At 42.6% G+C, this 20594-nt stretch overlaps 1 protein-coding gene across 1 annotated transcript in view; it reads left to right on the top strand.

The window, feature by feature from the left end:
- The first annotated feature begins 2271 nt into the window (after window positions 1-2271).
- Window positions 2272-20594, top strand: part of PTGFR (prostaglandin F receptor) — a 79854-nt gene continuing 61531 nt past the window's right edge. The window contains exon 1 of the mRNA XM_082265576.1: window positions 2272-2552. The gene's annotated coding sequence lies outside the window, so the exon portion shown is untranslated. The remainder of the gene's footprint in view (window positions 2553-20594) is intronic.

The following is a 20594-nucleotide window of genomic DNA, read 5'->3' as shown; positions in this document are numbered from 1 at the left end:
ATCTAAGCACTGGAGATGCAGGAATTGGGACTGATCTGAGGACTGAAGGAACAGGAATTGGGGCTGATCTGAGGACTGGACAGTGGTGTATTTTGGTTTTGAGTTGCCCTAGGCAAGACTAAAATTGGGCGCCCCTCCCACTCCTATGGAAATTTGCCCCACCCCTTCCTATTTAACAGATGTGACTCCCTCCAAAATTGAAGGACTACAAGTCCCAGCAAGAACCCCTGAGATCTCAAGAGAGGGGGTGAGAGGGGGTGGGGGAGAGAGAGGGGGGTGGGTAAGGGAGGGTGAGGGAGGATGAGAGAGGGAGAAGGTGGAGGGAGAGAGAGAGTGTGTTGGGGGAGAGAGAGAGAGAGTGTATTGGGGGAGAGAGAGAGGGTATTGGGGGAGAGAGAGAGAGAGGGTGTTGGGGGAGAGAGAGAGAGGGTGTTGGGGGAGAGAGGGAGAGGGAGAGAGAGGGTGTTGGGGGAGAGAGAGAGAGGGTGTTGAAGGAGAGAGAGAGGGTGTTGGGGGAGAGAGAGAGGGGGTGTTGGGAGATAGATAGAGAGAGAGAGAGAGAGAGAGAGAGAGAGGGTGTTGGGAGATAGAGAGAGAGAGAGAGGGTGTTGGGAGATAGAGAGAGAGAGAGAGAGAGAGAGAGAGGGGGGGTATTGGGAGATAGATAGATAGAGAGAGAGAGGGTGTTGGGAGATAGAGAGGGTGTTTGGAGGGAGAGAGGGGGATGAGAGAGAGAGAGAGGGGGGGGATGAGAGAGAGGGGGATATGAGAGAGAGAGAGGGGGGTGAGAGAGAGAGAGGGGGGATGAGAGAGAGTGGGGATATGAGAGAGAGAGAGGGGGGATGAGAGAGAGAGAGGAGAGGTGAGAGAAAAAGAGAGAGGGGGTGGAGGAGAGAGAGAGGGGGTGGGGGAGAGAGAGAGGGGGTGGTGGGAGAGATGGGGGTGGGAGAGAGAGGAAGAGGGGGTGGGAGAGAGAAGGAGGGGGGTGGGAGAAGGTGTGATGTCACTGATTGCTAGACGCCAGGCGGCTCTAGCAACCAGCGGCTAATGGAGTCTCAGATGGAGGCGAGGGTGGTCTAAGCACTGGAGGTGCAGGAATTGGGGCTGATCTGAGGAGGACTGGAGGTGCAGGAACCGGGGCTGATCTGAGGACTAGAGGTGCAGGAATTGGGGCTGACCTGAGAACTGAAGGTGCAGGAATTGGGCTGATCTGAGGACTGGAGGTGCAGGAACTGGGGCTGATCTAAGCACTGGAGGTGCAGGAATTGGGGCTGATCTGAGGACTGGAGGTGCAGGAATTGGGGCTGATCTGAGGACTGAAGGTGCAGGAATTGGGGCTGATCTGATGACTAGAAGTGCAGGAATTGGGGCTGATCTAAGCACTGGAGATGCAGGAATAGGGGCTGGTCTAAGGACTGGAGGTGCAGGAATTCGGGCTGACCTGAGAACTGAAGGTGCAGGAATTGGGGCTGATCTGAGGACTGGAGGTGCAGGAATTGGGGCTGATCTAAGCACTGGAGGTGCAGGAATTGGGGCTGATCTAAGCACTGGAGGTGCAGGAATTGGGGCTGATCTGAGGACTGGAGGTTCAGGAATTGGGGCTGATCTGAGGACTGGAGGTGCAGGAATTGGGACCGATCTGAGGACTGGAGGTGCAGGAATTGGGGCTGATCTGAGGACTGGAGGTTCAGGAATTGGGGCTGATCTGAGGACTGGAGGTTCAGGAATTGGGGCTGATCTGAGGACTGGAGGTGCAGGAATTGGGGCTGATCTGAGGACTGGAGGTTCAGGAATTGGGGCTGATCTGAGGACTGGAGGTGCAGGAATTGGGGCCGATCTGAGCCGTGACATTGCAGGATGTTATTTTGTCACTATTACTCAAGTAGGTTACAGCATTTACTTTATAAAGAATCCTTTTCGTGATTGAGAGTGGGAAGTTGACACTTTTTTGTTATAAAATCGGTACGCTTAATTTCTTTGAAAACATTTTTCGGCACACTGTGCTCAAAAGGTTGCCTACCCCTGGTTTAGTAAATTAAATAAGTTGCTTGATAGAATTGATATAAGCTTATTTAAAGAGGGGATATATATATATATATTTTAAAAATAACAGAGTCATGTCCTTTGTAATATTGCCAGAAAGGTCCGATATCATTACATATTTCATCAGACATCCTGCCCCTGTAACACATTGGCTCCGTACGGGTAACAGCGTAATAGCATGTCATAGGCTCACAATAGTTAACTGAGGTGGGAGGGGCCTGAGAGACTCCTACAGCACCACATTGATTTTTATGTTCAGAACGGATAAGTGGCTGCTGCAAGTAAGTCCAGCTCTCTATAACACTGCCTGTTTATATATAAGGGGAGGAAACTGCAAGACCACATTCAGACAACACGTCTACAGATGGAGATGCTGGCAAGATCCAAGGATTTACCAGTTCTACGTTCGCGCTGAGTTTCCATACTTCCCCGAATTTGGCTGCGACCATGAATAGCGAACAAGATGAAGCCATCGGGGGCTGATAAGAGCCTGCGGGACCCTAAAACAGGTACCGATAAAAAAAAAAAAAAAAAAAAAGTTAAACTGTAATTTTTAAGGTTGAGGTTGTAGAAAAATGAAATACTAATCATCTAAAATATGATTAGGCAGGCATAAAATTACTCTACATTTATTTTGTACAATAATACTAATAAAAACATACTTATTTAAAGTTTTTATGACTTCTGTACATAAAATTTTGTAAAAGATATTAGTAAATTCAACCTAAACAATAAAATGTTTCTTTGCATCAATACAGATCCAAAAACACCTATATTTACATTAAAGTGGAACTATGGGGAAAAAATGTAAATGACATCTACAATCTGTCATACAATCTGTCATTAACATAACAGTTTGTTTCCCCCCCATGTAATGTAGTTTTATTACCTGTTGATCCTAACAGTGGATTTGTTATTTTTCTGCAAGGTGACAACATCATTTGTGCAGTAAAATCAATACAGAAATGTTGTCATCATTTGAACTGGGTAGTCTATGCACATGTATTTTTATTATTATATTTTTTATTATTGTTTTATTATTATAATTATTATTTTTTATTTATTAATTATTGGTATTTTATATAGTGCCATCAATTTACGCAGCACTTTACATATGTATTGTGCATTCACATCAGTCCCTGCCATCAAGGAGCTTACAATCTAAGGTCCCTAACTTACATTCATATATATATATACACATATTGGGGCCAATTTAAACAGAAGCGAAATAACCTCCTAGCATGTATATGGAGTGTAGGAGGAATTCGGAGTACCCAAAGGAAACCCATGCAGGCACAGGGAGAACATGCAAAGGAAGGTGTTGCCATGGTTGGGTTTTAAACCTGCGACCCCAGTGCTGCCAAGCAGAAGTGCCAACCACTTGGCATATTATTATTATTATTATTATTATTATTAATAATAATAATATTATTATTATACACTGCTCAAAAAAAAAGAAAGGAACACTTATTTATCAGAGTGTAGCATCAAGTCAATTAAACTCCTGGGATAATAATCTGGTCAGTTTAGTAGCAGAGGGGGTTGTTAATCAGTTTCAGCTGTTTTGATGTTAATGACATTAACAACAGGTGCACTAGATGGGAAACAATGAGACAACCTACAAAACAGGAACAGTTTTACAGGTGGAGGCCACCGACCTTTTTTTCCCCTTCTCATCTTTTCTGACTGTTTTTCACTAGTTTTGCATTTGTCTAGGGTCAGTGTCACTACTGGTAGCATGAGGCGATACCTGGACCCTATAGAGGTTGCACAGGCAGTCCAACTCCTTTAGAATGGCACATAAATACGTGCCATCGCCAGAAGGTTTGCTGTGTCCCCCAGCACAGTTTCAAGAGCATGGAGGAGATTCCAGGAGACAGTAGAGGGCCGTAGAAGGTCCTTAAACCATCAGCGGGACCGGTATCTGCTCCTTTTGCAAGGAAGAACAGGATAATCACTGCCAGAGCCCTACAAAATGACCACCAGCAGGCTACTGGTGTAAATGTCTCTGACCAAACAATCAGAAACAGACTTTGTGAGGGTGGCCTCACATTCTCTATTGGTCCCTGTGCTCACTGCCTGGCACCATGGAGCTTGTTCGGCATTTGCCATTGAACACCAGAATTGGCAGGTCAACCAGTTGTGCCCTGTGCTTTTCACAGATGAGAGCAGGTTCTCCCTGAGCACATGGGACAGACGTGAAAGGGTCTGGAGAAGCCATGGAGAATGTTATGCTGCCTGTAACATTGTTCAGCATGATCGGTTTGGTGGTGGGTCAGTGATGGTCTGGGAAGGCATATCCATGGAGGGACGCGCAGACCTCTACAGGCTAGACAATGGCACCCTGACTGCCATAAGGTAATAGGATGAAATCCTTGGACCCATTGTCAGACCCTGCACTGGTGCAGTGGGTCCTGGGTTCCTCCTGGTGCACGACAATGCCCAGCCTCATGTGGTGAGAGTATGCAACCAGTTCCTGGAGGATGAAGAAATTGATACCATTGAATGTCCCCCACGCTCACCTGACCGAAATCCAATAGAACACCTCTGGGGCATTATTTTTCGGCCCTTCCAACGCCACCAGGTTGCACCTCAGTCTGTTCAAGAGCTCAAAGATGCTTGGGTCTAGATCTGGGAGGAAAAACCCCAGGACAGCATCTGTTGTTTCATTAGGAGCATGCCCCGATGTTGTCAGGCACGCATACAAGCACGTGGGGGCCATACGAACTACTGAGTACCATTTTGAGTTGCTGCAATGAAATTTCAGCAAAATGGACTAGCGTTCTGCATCATTTGGGAATTGGGGCTGATCTGAGGACTGGAGGTGCAGTAATTTGCATTAGCAAAAGGGTGTCTTTGAATTCAGCCCTCTGTAGGTTGACAGTTTTCATTTCTATCAAACGATGTGGCATCCTTTTATTCCTAACGCATTACCCAGTCCATACCAGTATAGATTTCCAGCATGATATTTTTCACCAGTGAGATCTGATGTGTTTTCAAAGTGTTCCTTTATATTTATTGAGCAATGTAATGCGGATTTATATAGTGCTGAAAGTTTGTTTAGCACTTTACACAATGAAGGGAGCCAGTACAGTTATAATACAAGCAGAGGGGCCTGATCAGCGGAGCTTACAATCTAAAATAGACTTTACATCCAAAATAAAATGTCACTCCAGCCAGTGCTGGGACAAGGCCATCCAGCGCCCAGGGCAAAGATGCCAAACTGCTCCCCCTTCCCTTAGGGTTAGGGTCAGGGTCCCCTGCAATAAACCATACTGCCCACCCCTTGTCCCAGCCCTGACTCCAGTTACCACCTTTAACAAATTTACAGCAGTTGTTTTTTTTTTTTTAAAAAAGGTTAAAACTATTTAAACTAAACTGACATTTGTAAGAACCCCGGTAATGTCATATGGTTTACCTTAACTTCTATGACGGTCGCTTTTGCTGGACAGCTTGGTCTTCTTGTAAATGTGAAGAAAAGTATAAATAGTGCTGGTACACACTGGTGTGATTTCTGAATAGCAAATCGTGTGACAAGGGAAATCACATTATTTTCAATGATGCCCATTCACATCAATTTTGGAAAATAACTTTGGTGTGATTTCAGTATGATCTGGTTCCAAAGAATATGCTAACCCTGCCTTTTTCAACCCGAGGTGCCCAGGCACCCTGGGGTGCCTTGAGGTTTCTTCAAGGGTACCTTGGCAAAATGGCTAGAAATTACCCAAATTTTTTTCAAAAAAAGGTTTTCATTGTGCACAATTACAATCTTCTAACTGCTAACGACCATTGGCATAATCAGTTGATAAGGAGGATATCAGTCGCCTGCATAGCATCCTTATTTGACCCTCCCCTGCCCCTCACGTTAGGAGAATGATAGAGAAAAACTGAGGGAAAAGAGAAACATTGGAATACTAGTCAGTACCAGTTAACAAAAGTGTGTTTGTTTTGGAAGAATAAATCACCTCTAATATTGGGTGTCCTATTTGGACTTGTGGATGTTGCTGCATTATGTAAGACTATTAGAATAGTTTTCACATTTTAGAGGCGCCTTGAGACTGTCTATAATTTTTAAAGGGTGCCTTGACTGAAAAAAGGTTGAGAAACCCTGTGCTAACCACATCAAAAGTCACAACAAAGTTACTCTAAAGGCCCGTACACACGATACGAAAATTGGAAGTAAAATTTGGTCCGACGAACGATCTGCTGATTTTCAGATTGTTAGTATAGTGCTTTCGACAGCCAATTACGAATTGTCGGAAGACAAAATCTGGATGTGCAGGGTATATTTTTTACAATTTTTCAAAACAACGTCCGATTTTCGTTTAAATTAGTACACTTTTCGTCCGAAAAAAATCGTAAGAGCAAGACTAGGCATGCTCAGAAATGAAAGAATACATACAAAACAATTGGATTGACATCACTTCTGAAGTAGAATTCTGTTGTACGGGAATTTTCGTATTAAAGTAACCTCTTCACTTTCCATATGAGACTAGCATGCAACAAAAAACAGACGAAAGATCGTTCGATAATCTGATCGTGTGTACGATGCTTAAGTCATAGCACAGAGAATCACATCGAAATCGCATTGCAGTCGTATAAACTGAGCCTATTTCATATATTGTGTACTATCATTACAGGTATTAACCCTACACTATTGCAAGTGTACAATATTTTTAGCAATACTAAGCCTTTCAGGAAATACATTTATCTTCTTGTTCCCTACTGTATAGGGCCCCAGGCTTCCTCTAATCCAAAGGTAGGCTTGGTGTTTTCTGAGTTAGTTCCAGAAAAAATGTTTTAGTCACATATGGTTTTTGCCTGTTTTTCAAAGTGCAGGGTGAAATTAAACAGTGCGCAAAGAAACTAAACAAAAAACAGCAACAAGTACTATAAATAAACTAAAAAGAAAAAAGTAAAATGTAATATAAATAAACTAAAAAGAAAAAAGTAACACTTACTCTAAATAAACTAAAACGAAAAAAGTAACACTTAACTCTAAATAAACTAAAAAGAAAAAAGTAACAGTTACTATAAATAAACTAAAAATAAAAAAAGTAACAAGTACTATAAATAAACTAAAACGAAAAAAGTAACAGTTACTATAAATAAACTAAAAATAAAAAAAGTAACAAGTACTATAAATAAACTAAAAAGAGAGAAAAAAGTAACTTTTTTATGTGTGCATTTGTATGTTGCTGCCAGGTCTAGTCTGTTTTATGAACTATGTAAAAAAAGGATATACAGATGTAAAATTGTTCCCCCAGGGGTATACTGTATTCACACCAGGGGTGATGGGATTTAGTTGGGAGGCTATTCCTGAGCAGTCTTATGCTGGCCATACACTACACGAAAAATCGTCCAAAATTCGGTCAGTTCTTTAGTTTTTCGGCCAGTTAATGGGCACAAAACGGTAATCAGTTATGACGTTTTTGAGCTGAAAAAAAGGAAGGACAAGTTTGGAAATTTTCTGGTGAATGAACAATAAATTGAAAGGTTAATGTGTTTCTCATCCAAACTGTTTGCACTAGGGATATGTAAAAAACAAACAAACAAAAAATGGATTAATTTATGTCTGTTGAATGATTTATCGGTCATTACATGATGACACGATCGTCTGCTGTCATGGCCAAGTGTTAGTTTTTCGGAAATGCGTTTGAACGATTTTTCTATAGTTTATGGCCAGCATTAGGCTGGATTCACATCTATGCAGTTTGCGATTGGTGCGTTCTACAATGCATTTTTCTGTGCATTTTGCCCTTTTTATGCTTTTTCTGTGGCCAATTTGTTGTTGGGCAGATTAAAAAAACACAAATCTTGACAAAATCGAGGTAAAATCACAGCAAAAATGTATTACATGCATTTCTGCAGTATCTCCAGTGAGGTCTACGGAACCAAAAAAGCAAAAAAAGCACTGTTTTGCATTTAAAAAAGTCCCTAACCCATTTCAAAAATGCAGCGGCTAAAAAAAACATGGATGTAAAAATGTCCCATAGGAAACCATGTTGAAAAGACTGTAGTGTGTTTCTGCAATAAGCACCAAAAAAACACATACGTGTGAACCAAACCTTAGGCTAGGTCCAAACATGTCTGGCTGCGGTTTGCAGTCTGGAGTGCTGTGCGGTTTTGTTCACCGGTTCAGGTGCGATTTCAGGTGCAAATTTTTACTTGAGTTTACACCTAAGCAGGACCCAAAATCGCACAGGACCCTTTTCAGAAATGGACCGCAGCCACCCCAAGCATGTGTAAACCGGCTTTATTGAAAGCTGGTCCAATTCCCATGTTATGCAAAGCGGATGCGGTTAAAAAAGGCATCCGATTCGAATACTTGTGAACCGAGCAATACCACAATGTGCCCAGTTTATACCACTGTGTTGTGGTGAAGTACGGGCACGGTGCACTGAGAGAAAGTACAGCATGCATTCCATTTTATTAGTGCAGTGCATGGCAATCCACTGCCTCTCACTGCACGCCCGGCAATTGAACTTGATAATATGTCTGTGTTAAATCTAAAAAAAAAACCAAAACAGTGCTATCAGCAGAGCTCAGTGCTTCATCACCACGCTGAAATCAGCCGAATCAAATAACTTCCTTACAGGATGTCTCCAATTTAAAAGCCAAACTCAATGCACTGTTTCATTGGGAAACTATGTGGCAAATAAGGTTTAATGTTGATAAATGTAAAGTTATGCACTTGGGGGCTAAGAATATGCATGCATCATACATACTAGGGGGAGTAGAACTGGGGGAATCCATAGCGGAGAAGGATCTGGGTATTCTAGTAGATCCAAAACTTAATAATTGCATGCAATGCCAAGCTGCGGTTTCCAAAGCAAGCCAAGTCCTTTCTTGTATTAACAGAGGCATGGACTCCAGAGAGAGAGATATCATTTTGCCCCTCGAAAAGGAAAGTAGAGTATACACTGCTCCAAGGCTGTCTGCAAATTAAGATCTCTTAATACTGCTGTGGCAACAAGACTGGGTGCCTGCTGAGGTCCGCAACCTGAGAAGTCCATGCAACAAAGAAACAAAAAGCGGCACATCCAGAAATGAAGAAAAGTTTGTTGTTTATTGTAGAGACACAGGTTTAAAAAACATGACACACGAGGGATCCACACTGTTCAGCAGACGTGTTTCACACAAAGTGCTTGATCATTTTGCCCCTGTTCAAATCAATATTGCCCAATAGCATTAATACATTGATTGTAAATCAATTAGGAGAGGTATGGACTCCAGAGACAAATCATTAGTAAGACCTCATCTGGAATATGCAGTTCAGTTTTGGGCACCAGTTCTTAAAAAGGATATCAGGGAACTGGAGAAAGTGCTGAGAAGGGCAACCAAACTGATAAGAGGCATGGAGGACCTCAGCTATGAGAAAAGATTAGAGGAACTGAATTTATTCTCTCTTAAGAAGAGGAGATTAAGGGGGGATATGATCAACATGTACAAATACATAAGGGGTCCATATAGTGAACTTGATGTTGAGTTGTTCACTTTAAGGTCAACACAGAGGACAAGGGGGCACTCTTTAAACCTAGAGGAAAACAGATTTCCTCTCCAAATACGGAAAGGTTTCTTCACCGTAAGAGCTGTGAAAATGTGGAATAGACTCCCTCCAGAGATGTTCTGGCCAGCTCACTAGATTGCTTAAAAAAAGGCCTGGATTATTTCCTAGGTGTACATAATATGAATGGGTATTAATATTTATAGGTAAAGTTGATCCAGGGAATATGCGATTGCCTCTCGGGGGATCAGGAAGGATTTTTTTCCTCTGCTGTAGCAAATTGGATCATGCTTTGCTGGGGTTTTTCGTCTTCCTCTGGATCAACTCCGGGTATAGGATTGTGTATATGGGATTGTATGGTTGGGTTTTCTTCACTGTTTTTTGTTTTTTGTTGGTTGAGCCAGATGGACTTGTGTCTTTTTTCAACCTGACTAACTATGTAACTATGGGTCACTCTGTACGCCAGCCCCTGCGCTTCAATTCAGCTGCTGGTGTGAACCAGCCCTTAATTGGAACTCTTTAGAACATTAGAGATGGGAGAACTAAAAAAACTATTTTGGTTTGGATTTTTACTGTTTATGTCAGCTTTTCTAAGTGTTTTTACCCCAGAGGAAACCTTAAAATAATTTTCAGGTCTCAGGGAACCCCTGCTAAAAGAAATTCATTAGGGGTTACTGGTTACATTGATGGTCACTGATAAGAATGCCCCTTTTATAGTGGTGGCTAGAATGCCACCTTTACAGGCAACTTAAAAGATAATAAGTGCCATTCTGTTATCTGTGCCAAGTCACGTTAGACCAAGAACTATCCCATCTAATAGACACCATCGAATGGGAGGTTAAAGTTGTATTCAACCCAAAACAAAAAATGTAATATATTACAGCTTACCAATTCTTGGATGTAGTGCCTGCATTCGTTTTTTTTTTGCTTTATTTTCTACTGGTGATTCAACCAGTACGTTCAATATTTTTCAACTTCATTTAACAGACCAAGCTGTCCAGCCAAAGTGACAGCTAGATAGTAGAGACAAAGCATTTACTACTGACAGGGGTGCTTACAGTAATCGGCTTTTATTACCCACTTAGCGACCGTCCGCATGCAATGTACTGCGGACAAACAGCCGCTGTTGGCAAAGCGACGTACTGGTTTGTCGCTGCCTACTTCTGAGTTCAGGGCGCGCACACGCGTGCCTCTCGCTCCGGACCTTCTGTGATTGTACATAAAATACCTGTCAGCAAGACCCACCCAATGATTCACGGCCGGGACCTGCTGATTGGCTGCCTGCAAACACAGCCCAGAGCTCCATGTTGGTAAACAACACAGAGCTCTGTACAGAGGGAGCAATCTGCCAGTTTGAGAGATCAGTTAGTAAAAGCAGCACACGTTACACACATTACACATAGTTAGGGACATATTTAACCCCTTGATTACCCAGAGATGTTAACCCCTTCCCAGCCAGTGTTATTAGTACAATGACAGTGTATAGTAAGTATCACTGATTACTGTATTAAAGTAGTTGTAAACCCTCTCTTATAACTTGTACCTATAGGTAAGCCTTTAACAAGGCTTACCTATGAGTACTGTAAATATCTCCTAAACTTGCACCGTTTAGGAGATATTTACTTTTAATGCAGCCGATGACGTCATCGGCGCATGCGCTCTGAAGGAACGACCACCTGTGCCAGTCCTTCAGAGCCCTGTGCCGTGAACGGCGGCTCCCACGTGCATGTGGGAGGAGGACGCGAACCAGGAAGCAGGACAGCTGAACATGTCAGCCATCCTGTCACTGAGCAAGCGGCACTGCGGGGGGCTTCGTTTTAAGGTACGTTTTTCATAATGAGCTAGTATGCGATGCACACTAGCTCATTATGCCTTTGTCTTACAGTTTTTTTTTTTCTTTTTTTTTTTTTTTGGTGCGTTTACTTCCTCTTTAATGTCACTGGTGATGTCAGTGGCAGTTAGTCAGTTCCCACCCAGCGTCAGTTATTGTCAGATTTCCCACCGCACTCAGTTCCGTTATAAGATGTGTATCGCTGCCATTAGTAGCATAAAAAAAATAATTCCAATATATATATATATATATATATATATATATATATATATATATACCATGGTTTGTAGATGCTATAACTTTCATGCAAACCAATCAGTATGCATTTATTGGGATTTTTATTTATCAGAAACACGTAGCAGAAAATATTTTGGCCAAAATTTATGAAGAAATTTAATTTTTTTCTTATTTGATATGTTTTATAGCACAAAGATAAAGACTTGTTCTTTTTTTCATTTATATAATAATAATAAAAATAAAAAAAAAAACAGCGGTGATCAAATACCACCAAAAGAAAGCTCTATTTGTGTGAAAAAAAACAATACAAATTTAGTTTGGGCATAGCATTGCATTGACCGCACAATCGCTAGTTAAAGTAGCGTAGTGCAGTATAGCAAAAAAAAAAATTAAAAAATGGCATGGTCATAGAGGTGGTAAAATCTTCTGTAGCTGAAGTGGTTCATTTTTGTAAAACCTTTATCCCAAAAAGAAAACTGCTGTAACTGGTTAAAAAGTGTTAGCTGGATTTCGGCATTAATTCTGTAGCCAAGTCCATCTAAATCTAATAGTCTAACAATACTCTCTCCCCAGGCTGACAATGCTGCTGTCCAAAGGTGTCTCTGTTGCTCTCCATCCAGAATGGAGACACTCTATGACAGGAAGAGTGTTATTGGCCAGATCACCAGGTGAAAATAAAGAAACAAAAGACTATAAAAAGAAAAATAATGCAGCAACCCCATTTACGGTTTGGTAAGCTGCAATATATAACATTTTGGTTTTTGGGTTTTTATACCACTTCAATCATCCACAGATGAAGGACTCCCGAGCTACCTTTGGAGGAACCCTAGTTGAAAATAAATGGTTTGTGCGTTTAAAATACGAATCTGGTCTTCAGTGAATAGGTGTCACTGGGAAGTCCTCAAGGTACAAGGTTCAATGATATATTACCAGAAAATAATTGCCACAATGTACATTTAATGGTCTCCATATTCCCGTTAGGATCAGTGCACACTGGAGGCAGGACGTGACGTACAGTAAGATTTATGTTGGTGTATTTTAACCTACAGCTTGTTCAGTACATTCTATCCTTCTATATATATATCTAGAGAGAGGGGACGGTGTAATTTATGATTATAACAGACCTGCTCTATTCTTAGACCGTTGGGCTTACAGCACAGCATTTTACAGCATCTTTCTTCAAGTTTATCACCGTTAGATGATTGTCTATCAATAACTGAGATTCCTACAACACTGGACAATAGAGGTATGGCTATGGGTTAGCTATGATATCGGCAGACATTGGGCCACCTCTGGGAAAACCTTGGTTGTCAATGTAGAGTCCAGGGGTCTTCAAACTACAGCCCTCCAGTTGTTCAAGAACTACAATTCCCATCATGCCTAGTCATGTCTGTGCATGTCAGAGTTTTACAATGCCCCATGGGATGTGTAGTCCTGCAACAGCTGGAGGGCCGTAGTTTGAGAATCCTTGATGTAGATTATACACATACTATATTCCTCTGTCCTTCTTCCTGGGACTTTAAGGGCAGCCAACATACTTTTAGTAAAAATTTTATAAAATATACATTTTATTGCAATCCTTAAAGGTACATCCTTCAATAAAATCCATTGTTACAAAATTTTTTTTCACTGTGTCATCCTTATGAACAATATTCTTTTGCATTGAAGTGGTACACCCAGCCTGGTCCCCACTTTACAGCCATATACTGTCTTATTACATTTAGTCCATGTGCTGGGAAAATCCGACATGTTCCCCCTGGGGCAGGGGAAATATCCTTCTGCCAGACTGGAGTTGCCTTTAAATATCCTTGGCAATCAATTTGTCCATCAAAGGTTGATTGGGCTTATGCCATCTCTGTGAACCCCAGGTGTCTCCATGGGCGACGGGCCCCATGTGACAACTTACAGTAGGAGGATGTTTAGTACAATATACCATATAGTGTCTTATATATGCCAGTGGTATAATATCCCTGAAGAAGGTAAATGAATGTGACAAATTTGAAACAGGTTCAATTTTCCCAGCACATGGACTAACTGTAATTAGAAATGATATGGCTGTACAGGAGGAACCAGTCTGGGTGTATCACTTCAATGCAAAAGCATTTTATACGGATGACACGGTGAAAAAATCTTTTTGTAACAATGAATATTATTGATAGATGTACTTTTTGGATTGTAATACAATTTATCTTTGAAAAATTTACTTGAAGGGGAAGGCTACCCTAACGCTAAAATGGCTAAATCTACAGGCATCCACGATCTAAGACTAACCTATCTAACCCTGTAAGGAAGAAATCGCTATATATTAGAGATTGATATATCGAGGGGCGATCTGCACTTTCCCCAATATATCGGAATCAGCCACCAAGGTGACGGATATTGCCGATATTTCGGGAAAGTGCTGTACCGGAGTGATGCCTGCAGCTAGAGGCATCACCCGGTACCGGTGTCCATAGCCGATGGTCGGCTTGTAATGACAACTGAGAAGCCGCTCGGCCATCATTACAAGGAGCGGGTGGAGACCCGGGCAACCAACCTGCACGGTGGCCGAAGACCCGATCAAAGCCGCATTCGGCTCTGATCGGGTCTCCATGCAAAAACCCAGAAATTATGTTATTCCGGGTACTGTCTGGTGCCAGATTAAAAACAATGACAGCATTCCAAACAGCCAAACTTGGCGTTTTGAATGCTTTTAAGTGCAGAGGAGGGGTTTTGGGTCTTTTAGACCCCCAGATCCCTCCACAAGAGTACCTGTCAAATAAAAAAAAAAATAAAAATAAATATTTTTTTGTACGAAAATATCGGCTAATATCGGCCGATACCGAAATGCATTGGCCAAAATATCGGTAGCGGCAACGAGAAACTGATATCGGTCGATCACTACTATATATACCTTTTCTGAAGCCACTCTGGTCCGATCCCACGCTGAGCTGTCAGTGGCCACTTCGCTGTGTAGGTGTGTGCAGAGCAGGCAGCCGACAACAGAAGCGCCATAGTACCTCTATGGGTGACGTCACATCCCATTCATTTCCCAACTGTTGTTGGCTGTGTCCTCTGCAGAGCATTCACCGCTGGAGACAGGACCGTATTGGCTTCAGAAAAGGTATGTATAGCGATTTCTTCTTAGATCATGGATGCCTGTAGATGTAGCAATTTTAGTGTTAGGGTGGACTTACCCTTCAAAGTCTTTTGTTTGCCCTTTTGTAGGTCCAATTAGTGGAATATAGTATGTGTATAGTATGCAATTGTTTGGGATGAGGGCAACCTCCACCCATAACTGAGCTGCTTTTTTTTATTTCTGTTGTCAATGTAGGAATTTTGCAGTCTATTCTTCTCTTGGAATAGGTGCAGAGGTTGTCTTAGGCTAATTAGAAGTCATCATTGACTGATATGACTGCTGTAAAATGAGTTCTGATTGACTGTTATAGGCTTTGTGCATGTTACTGCTCCTATAAGCATTTATTGAATCTGCCCGTATGTGGCTGCTGGGAGTTCATATGGGGATAAAGATCATTCTGTTTAAATTGTCTGACCTGAAACAAAAATGCAGGCAGAAAAAATGTTCTGTGCTGCATATCTCAAGATCAGTGACTCAAACAGTGAAACTCAGTATGTGAGCAAAGCAGTGAGGCAACCAGCAGTTACATTTCACTTAAAGAGGTTGTAAACTCACCTTAAAGTCTTTAACCTGTAGGTAAGCCTATATTAAGGCTTACCTATAGGTACTGTTTAGGAGATATTTACATTGCATGCAGCCGATGACGTCATCGGCGCATGCGCTCTGAAGGAACGGCCACCCGTGCCATTCCTTCAGAGCCCTATGCGCGGGAGTGATGTAATCACTGCAAATCAGATGGCCGGAGGACGCGAACGAGGAAGCAGGACGGCCGGACATGTCGGCCGCCCTGTCGCTGAGCGGGAAGCACTGCGAGGGCTTCGGTTAAAGGTAAGTATTTCATAATGAGCTAGCATGCGATGCATACTAGCTCATTATGGCTTTGTCTTTACAGGTTTTTTTTTCTCATTTTTTTTATGAGGGTTTACTTCCTTTAAAGTGGTTGTAAACCCTTCCATATGCAGTACTCCGTGTAGTGACCGGCCCCAGGTGATACACAGAGATGAAACAAATCCTCCTACATAAACTGTGCCTATCTGTCTGCAGTCTTCTCTACATCTGTTTAAAGTGCAGAATTTATAAATTGAGAAGCATGAGATGTGGATGGTGTGATTCATGCATAGTCCGTGCATGAAGGCCGTGCATGTCGCTCCGAGGTCGCGGTGCGCGCTGTGCACCGCGACTTCACAGGTCGCCCCGGCAAGTCGGATCGCCTCGGTGTGAACCAGGCCTAAGGGTCTGGTAAGCAGTTTACCATACAATTTTCCTCACGGGTGATTCATATGGATTTTTAGTTGGATTTTCATTGGGACTATATATAATTTTTCATCACTTCTATTGAGCACAATTTTCACTCTTTTCCACGGATCTTTTCCACGGATATATTCACAACAGAGGACTTTTTGTTCATGTTTTTTTGATGAGCTTGTTTATTAATATTCACAACTATAGTGTTTTTATTATCATTCAGATCGTTTTTAATTTTTCACTATTATATTGATCGTCATATGCACTTTTTATGTATTAGCGCTACACAATTTTTGTTATATATTATGTGGACTTTTTTTCTATGGGTCTGTGTTAGCAGCTTTTTTCACATCATTTTTTTATACTCACTATTTTTTTTTATCGCAGAAATACCTCTTGATTTATAAAAATAAAAATGAGCAATTAGTTGATTTGCTGATTTACAAATAAATGTCCTCATCAAAACATCAGGAGGGATTACAAAGAAGGGAAACTAAATAAAAATTCAGAGGTGATCTGTTTAAAAAGTATGTATAGCCAAAACCTTTTTTTAGTTTTGAATTGGGTAGAGGAGGGTAAACCCCTGTCAGTTTATATTATGCTGTCTGTGCCCCTTTGGACACCTTTCCCTTTTCTTATAATGGAAATGTAACAGAAATTGTGAGAAAAGCTCTACAAATTGAGGGGAAATCCCAGCTATCATTGGAACAAGTGTCCCCATTGCAAGATTAGGATCTAGGATGTTGTGATCAACTAACATCCGAGGAGTTCAGTCTTGAAAGGAGGGAAACGCCAAATGGAAAAGGATTTAGGAAAACTAGAAGAATGGTCAGAACTCTGGCAACTGAAATTTAATGTGAATAAGTGCAAGATAATGCACCTGGGACGTAAAAACCCAAGGGCAGAATATAGAATATTTGACACAGTCCTGACCTCAGTATCTGAGGAAAGGGATTTAGGAGTAATTATTTCAGAAGACTTAAAGGTGGGAAGACAATGTAATAGAGCAGCACGAAATGCCAGCAGAATGCTTGGATGTATAGGGAGAGGTATAAGCAGTAGAAAGAGAGAAGTGCTTATGCCGCTGTACAGAACACTGGTGAGACCTCACTTGGAGTATTGTGCGCAGTACTGGAGGCCATATCTCCAGAAGGATATAGATACTCTAGAGAGAGTTCAGAGAAGAGCTACTAAACTAGTACATGGATTGCAGGAAAAAACTTACCAGGAAAGGTTAAAGGACCTTAACATGTATAGCTTGGAAGAAAGAAGAGACAGAGGGGATATGATAGAAACTTTTAAATACATAAAGGGAATCAACTCGGTAAAGGAGGAGAGCATATTTAAAAGAAGAAAAACTACCACAAGAGGACACAGTTTTAAATTAGAGGGGCAAAGGTTTAAAAGTAATATGAGGAAGTATTACTTTACTGAGAGAGTAGTGGATGCATGGAATAACCTTCCTGCAGAAGTGGTAGCTGCAAATACAGTGAAGGAGTTTAAGCATGCATGGGATAGGCATAAGGCTATCCTTCATATAAGATAGGGCCAGGGACTATTCATAGGATTCAGATATATTGGGCAGACTAGATGGGCCAAATGGTTCTTATCTGCCGACACATTCTATGTTTCTATGTTTCTATGATGTAGCTCAAGGTGTGAACCGAAAAAGAAAAGCTGGAGAGTCCTTATAGTATAGTTAATTAATTTAAAAACAATGATTTTCTCAAAAGCAGGTAAACAATTGGAAAAGAAAATGGAAAATGACTTACAACTGTTAAGGCTGTGGTTACCCTAGGGCAGGGTTTCTCAACTAGGGTTCCTACTGAGGTTGCTAGGGGCTCCATGAGCAATGGGCAATTTCTGCCTCTCCGATAAGTTCCCAATGACACCATTGTTCCTTTTAGCTATCTGTAAGGGGGTAATTCTTCCCAATGATGACAAGAGTAAGGAGCATTCTTCCCACTGACTGCCACGCTAATGTGTCATGAGTTGTAGACTTTTAATTTTTAGCAGGGGTTCCCCGAGACTAGAAATTTATTTCAAGGGTTCCTCTGTATTGAAAAAGTTGAGAAAGGCTGCCCTAGGGAGTGGGAACACACAACCTTCCAACTATGTGTTGGTAGAAAAACCTGTCTCCATGGAAGATGAATGTGTTGGCTCTCGAGGCCACGGGGGTCCTCTGCTGCATTCTTAGGAGGGTGTAAAAAATTGGTGAGTTTGGAAGGAGACTGAAAAAAAAACCTGTGGGCGGTCTGGTCTGCAGAGGCACCCTTGTAATTTGTTAGGTGCAGAGTGGTGATGTCATTGAGTCTGGCTAGATAACTAGGAGCCCTAGATATATGGATGGACCTGATGGCATTTCTGCACTGCACCTAACATATTACAATAGGCGCCTTTGCCAATCAGACCACCCAGGGTGGGGACAAGGGGTGAGCAGGAGGGAAAACTGCCCTGAGCACAGTAGAATACCCTGAGCACAGTAGAATACCCTGAGCACAGTAGAATACCCTGAGCACAGTAGAACAAGGGGGCAAAGAATGGACACAGAGCAGTAAACCCATTCTATGGCATGCATTAACAGTGGAGGAGGGAGCGCAGTTCTGTGGTCTTGCCCTGGACGCTAGATTAATCTGTCCTGGTACTGAGACCACCAATGAGCTTTTTTGCAGTCTCCTCTGAAACACATTGCAAGATTATCCCTCATTTCTTTTTTTGGTGACAACCATAAAATACTGGTGTTCCTATTACCTTTGTTTCACTGACAATGGACCCCTGGACATATAAGGGTGGAAGAAGCCACCTATAACACAGCAGCAAAAACCTAACATAGGTTGTAATCCTTCTTCTCTCCCCTATTCAAAACTAAAACAAAAAGTTTTGGCTGTAGGCATGTTTTAATGGGATAGAAACAGATACGGGAAGCATAAATGTACAAAGTATTTGGATCCAGGGAACTGATATAGCTTGTAGGACCAGAAAGGAACTTTTTCCTTCTTGTCAAAATTAGCCATAGCATCTCAAGAGGAGGGTTTACTGTCTCCTCGACCAGCAACTCCTTGGTTAGGTTTTGTTTGAGGGTTATCCGGTTTAATATCTTTTTTTAGCTTAGTTATGTATTTAAGGGTTCTGTGTACACTTGTCTCTCCTTCCTGCTAGGCAAAGAGGGCACAGCTGGTCCTTCAAGCGTGTTTTTCGGAAGCCAACAGAAACTGAGACTGTCAATAAACACAGTAGCTAAATATCTGTATCAGCCACTGTTCTGCCTTATACTGTATATTCTGCTAAACCCTAGTGCTGGGCTTTGCTAGTTAACAGAAGATAGTACTGCGTCATGACAGCGAATCTCCCATTTATATCTCCTTCTTAAAGCCCAATCCTGGGAAATCTGAAAATTCCTGCTTGCATTGGGGTTGTGCCTGGACTGCAAGGTTTACAGCTTGTTTAGGTCTAGGGGAGAAAAAAAGCACCTTTACTTGCCCAATCCTCTGCAATCCTGGGAAGCGGCTCTCCCCCATGCTTCAGGGTGGACTGTCCCTTGGTGTCTTATCATCTATGGGGATGTGGACCCTGCATTGGTCTTAAAGTGATTCCAAAAGGTTGTATTTTTTTTTTTGCATCAGCAAACATGTTATACTTACCTGCTCTGTGCAATGGTTTTGCACAGGGCAGCCCCGATCGTCTTCTTTTTGGGGCCCCTGCCGGCGGTCCTGGCTCCTCACCCCTGCTAAGTGCCCCCAGTAGCAATCCTATTGCTATGGGGGTACTTAAGCAGGCTCGCTCCCGAGCCCCACGTGCCTGTGAATGGACATTGTCTGTTCACAAACAGAGTGTGGCTAGACCCCGTCCCCCGCTCTCTCCTCAATAGCTCACTGGATGAAATTGACAGCAACAGTAGCCAATGGCTCCGGCTACTGTGTGAGCCATTGAGAAAAGAGAGACCCGGGAGAGCTGCTGCACTTGTGCACAATGTTGGATCGAGATGGGGCTCAGGTGGGCATAAGGGGAGGTGGTGTCTTTGGGGGGAGCTGCATCCAGAAGGTGTTTTACCTTAATGCAGAGAATGCAATAAGGTAAAAAAACTTCTGCCTTAAGAGCCACTTTATAGATGTCATGTCCTTAGAATGTTGGAGCATGGAGGAGAAGGTACTTTGGGGGCTGGTCTAGCGGTGCAGAGGGATGGGTAAGTATATCTACTCTTCCATACCCCCTAGAACTGAATGAGTGGTTAACCCTTGCAGTGTGGGGGCGCAGCTCCACTGCAAGGTAGGATTTTCAAGTTTCCAGGGGTTAGGCTTTATGATACTAGTTGCAGTGGTGGCTGGTGCTCCATGGGCCGGGGGGGGGGGGTGTGGTTGACGAACCGCACCATACCCCCTCCCTCCCCTGGACCACACATGGCCGCACACCATACCCCCTCCCCCAGGGCCACAGCAGGATGCAGGACGCAGGGTGCAAGACCCGCCACGGCTCACTCACCCGGTGGTGGCGGCTTTGGCTTCTTCCCCCTTTTCTGCGTCTCCTCCCTCCTCCTCCATGCCCAACGGCTTCTCCTTTCAGCCAATCAGGAAACTGGTCTCAGGACCCGCTTCCTGATTGGCCAGGAGGAGGAT

This window comes from Pelophylax lessonae, assembly GCF_965119305.1.
Source record: "Pelophylax lessonae genome assembly, chromosome: 8".
Classification (NCBI taxonomy): domain Eukaryota; kingdom Metazoa; phylum Chordata; class Amphibia; order Anura; family Ranidae; genus Pelophylax; species Pelophylax lessonae.
Note: the sequence above shows the minus strand (reverse complement) of the source record. Positions and strands in the feature narration are given on the sequence as shown.